The following is a 4,757-nucleotide window of genomic DNA, read 5'->3' on the forward strand; positions in this document are numbered from 1 at the left end:
ATATGGGTTCCCATATCGTTGCGTCCGACGCTCACCCCTTTTACGATAATCACGTTCGTCCTCTGAAGGAGGACCTTTTTTGTCCCAGCGCGCACCTTCAGGACGTGGTTTGTTAGTTTGAACAGACTGTTTTCTCTCAACTTTCTTAGGAAGAGGCGGCGAGGCGCGTCGTCCTTCTATTTCAAGAGGGAGGGGTTTAACCTTTACACTAGGAAACACTTCTATGGGCATCTTAGCACGAGAACATGCTTCAAACACATTCACAGCACACTGTTTAATCTCACTGATGGATTTTTCTCTGAAATTTGCCATCATTTGTACTGATTGTCTAAAATCAGTATGGAGATTTTTGCTGAAAACAAACTTAAAACCTTCTTCTTCTTCCATTCCGGTTTCATTTCTGTTACCAAAATAAGCTTGGAAGATTCTTTTGTAATAAACTTTTGGATGTTCAGTTCTGCCCTGCGTGACCTTGTCTGCAGCTGGGAAACCAGCAGGTCCCGTGCAGGAGTCGTACTCTCTGATCAAAGCTTCACACAGAAGGTTGTAATCCCTTCTCGTTGCATCAGGTAGACAGACGCTCGATGAAGGTGAACACCTCTCTGTCCGAAGTGAGTCGTATCAGACTGATCTTATCCTCCACCGTAGCATTAGGATAACCTCTCAATCTGAACTCAAGGTCTCTGAGATACGCTTTTGTTCCAGATGACCCCATCGGTCCAGGTACAAAGCGTTGAACATATTTTGAGATTTTCTGCAAATCATCCATTGAAGGAGACAGTATCAACGGTCTCACTTGTGTGGTTGGTGGTGCAAAGTGGTGAAGGTCTGCTCCTACCACCCGAGATGGGGGTGGGGGTGACCGAGTGGTGTTAGGAGGAGGAAGTGCATATGGGTGCTGGTCTGTCCCTACCACCCCAGATGGGGGTGGGGGTGACCGAGTGGTGTTAGGAGGAGGACGTGCATATCGGTGCTGGTCTGTCCCTATCACCCCAGATGGAGGTGGGGGTGACCGAATGGGGCTTATAGTAGGAGGTGCAACAGCATCTGTCTGGGGTGGTTGTGGCTGACCCGGACCCTGACCTTGCTCGTCTCTGAGTCCCAAACCAGCTCGCTCCATGTCAGAAATCTTGTTTGTTGTTGCAGCTAGATTCTCCTCACAAGCTGTCAGGCGCTCCTGTGATGTCTGACATTCACTTTGTAAATGCAGACATTGTTGGAGTATCATCGCCTTTTCCGCTTTGCAAACCTCCAGCTCCTTTAATGCTTGCTGTAACTGTTGTTGTAGTACATCATTGTCTGAACACGCATCTTGGTATGCACGTTCTTTATCCCTAATCCTCCCTTCATATGATTGAGCCTGTACTGACAGCTCAGTCTTTGAGAGGTCCCTCTCAAGCTGAAATTGTTTTTTCTCCAATTCAGATTCATTCATCAATACGTCACACCTCTCCTTTTCAGACTCATATCCTCTGGATAGCATGACATTTTGTGCAACCTGATGGTCCAATTCCGCTTTGAGAAGCAGGGAAATTTTTGCTAACCGTTCACGGCTCGATTTTGTGTCCTCTGACACTTTAGCTGCTTTTGCCAACCTCTGCAGTTCCTCATCTCTTTGATTGTCATCAAGGTCTTCTAATTGCCCTAATTGAGTACCAATAATTGAATTTGTTAAAATATGTAAAGCCGTCTGGACGGCATCTCTGGATTGCAAGGGGTCAGTGTTTACCTCTTCGTTCGCCATCATCCGCTATTAAAAATCTAAATAGGAGATGTAATTGTTTAGGTGGTAAAATAAAATCAGAAAAGTCTCTTTTTCCTGATATATTTACTCTTATTTAGTGATTTAGCAATTAAACGTGTAGTATATTTCCAGCAACCGAGTAAACTGTCAGCTCTTATGATTATCTGTGCCTGTGTCTACCAAAAAGTTCTCAATTTTTCATTTTGCACCTGCTTGAGGATTTATCAGTGAATGAAAAATTCCTAGTAAACGCCTCTCTGGGCATAAATACTTTACTGACTTTTAATGGTAAGATAACATAACAGTATAAATCAGCTCGAGGAAGTTTGTTAACTCAAAGTTCGTCTTACAGAAATAAAAAACGTTTAATTTCACTCAAAATACCTAAAAAGCGAAGTGAAAACCTGTGATCTCAAGTCTCTCCAGAAGATGGCAGCACAACCTCAATTTATCTTAACTCAGACACTGTTAGTGTTATCCAGTAGGGGTCGCTATGACTTCCTGTGGCGTCCGGTCGTTAGCTGTTAGCTTTAAGACTAGCATCGGCTAGACTTGGTTAAAACCAACATTTCTGAACGGATTTTTTATTCAAACGTGGCAAAATTTTAGCAATTAGACTTTGAAGAACTTAAACAGCGTTTCAGAATACAGCTTTAAGCGCTTTTGGAACTTTAAAAAGCAGATTTTATTCCCTATGAAAAACGAGTTTTCATTTCCGGGTCACGTGACTGAATCCGCCAATCACAAAGTAGCACGGGGGTGAGAGGAAATGACGTAGGCACGTCATTCACTTCTCAGCAAATCAGAGCGCTTCACAGCAGCCAATCCAACCAATCACAAAGCATTTACCCAACTAGCATGTTAGATTTATCTGAACAAGTCCGTCAACTTTTCTGTCTTTTAAACTGTCAAAATGCACTTTTTCCTGTTAAAAGATGTAACGATAAGTTCTGAGCTGCACGGAGCCGGCGCCCCTGTCTCAAAAACGTCTTTCTAGCTATTTAAACAACTCGTTCGAACTTTTTCAGAACCGAGCCGGTACCAGAACCGAACTGGACCGTCTTTAAACAGAACAAAGCGTTTCCACACAAACCCAGCTTTAATTACACATAACAGGCGTACAATTTCAGCTTTAAAAAGACATATGACTCACAAGTTTCAGCTTTCAAAACATCACTAGCTGCAGTATTTCTGTGAGCTTTCTGAGCATCACAGCCCAACACAGAGCGTTTAGCTCCAAGCGGCAGCTTCTGCACGCTGCGTTCAACACAGCTACAATCTGTTATTTTTCATGCCAACATGTAAAATCAATCATTACACGCATACAAAGCCCATTTATGAGCACGTGACGGGCCACCAATATGTAGATGAACAGATGCAGAGATATATTCATCAATTAAAACGGATTCCTCATTTTTCTGGACTGAATAAAACGTGCATTGAATTTAATGAAATGCAAACGTGAGACGTCATTTATCTTTGACCCATCAAAATGAATGCGGTCATTTATTTACAGAATCAAAGTTTAACATCAAACATTTACATTAATTTGGCAAAATATGAAAATAACAACATAATCAATCAATCAGGAAAACCATACGGCCATGATTTTCCGTTGCTTCACCACAGACATTTATGAAAACTGTACAATTATGATCAATTATCCACACGGCGGTGGATGAGCACTTTACACAGACATTTCTAAATTATCTGGAAGAATTTCTACTTTAGAGAAGAATTTAAAGATGAAAGATGGAGTTTAAAGGGAGTAAAAGATGGTATGTGAGGGGAAGTGTTCACCAGAACCGACACTCTCCATCAGAACCCAGCTTTCCTTGGTACGCTTGGTAGGGAACTTGACTCATTACCTTTCTGATGATTAATCAGCAGATATGGAGGTCCAGTTAACGCTACCTGTCCAGCGTCTCCATAGGATGGCTGAACTCGTCCGAAGTAGTGACGAGATTCCGTCCGACACCAGCTCACATTAGCAATAGCAATAATCCACCTCGGAGGAGCCTTATCATGCTGGACTTCTGTTCTCCCAAACAACTTCTCAGCGCAGAACCGAACTGCTCAGAAGCTTCACCGAACTGAACTTCTCCGCGCAGAACTGAACTGTTCAGACTCAGAACTAGACTGGGAAAACTAGGAAGTACCGGCATTTTAAAGAGCTCTATTTCCGGTATATTTTATCGTCCCTGATTGGTCAATAACAACCAGACAGGGGTGTGTTTTGTGACGTAAGAGGTTACTAGGAGTCAGAAAAAAGCAAGAATTGTTATGGAACAGGTTAGACTGTTCTCAGAGACACAGAGAGTTTTGTTTTGGCGAGTTTTAGAAACAGGTGCCAGCTCTACGTCTGAGAGGATGTAAACAAGACAGTTGTTCCAACACATGTCTGCTTCGACTCCTGACCTTGAAAAACGCACACTTGCTCATTCAAAGACAGAAATCAGAAAATGCATAAAAAATCTGTAACAGACCTTAACATGAATTCTAACTCTGCATAAGCATTCAAAATCATTACACTGTTTCACAGTTAATAAAATTGATTAGTTCACGGCAACATCTAAAATGGTTTGAACTAAGACACTTTGATTATCAACATTTGTAAAATAGTAATGATAATAAAAAGAGAGTGTTCTTCCACTTGATTTTCAAGAAAGAGAGTCTCAGGATGGGTGAACCTGTATTTCTGGATTCAAATCAATGAAATGACAGTTCCTGTCCCACAAGGTTCTTAAGGTCAAGGGTTTTGACCTTAGGCTTAGTCTTGACATCAGGTTAAGTTCACTACATAACTGTCACAAATAATAATTATACTAATAATATAATAATAATAATTATTATTGTAATTTAACTGCCACTAATAATAATAATAATAATAATTTAACTGTCACCAATAATAATTATACTAATAATATAATAATAATAATAATTATTGTAATTTAACTGCCACTAATAATAATAATAATAATAATAATAATAATAATAATAATTTAACTGTCAC

The sequence above is a fragment of the Nematolebias whitei genome, unplaced genomic scaffold (assembly GCF_014905685.2).
Source record: "Nematolebias whitei isolate Nwh7 unplaced genomic scaffold, NemWhi1 Nwh_scaf_1020, whole genome shotgun sequence".
In the NCBI taxonomy this organism is placed as follows: Eukaryota; Metazoa; Chordata; class Actinopteri; order Cyprinodontiformes; family Rivulidae; genus Nematolebias; species Nematolebias whitei.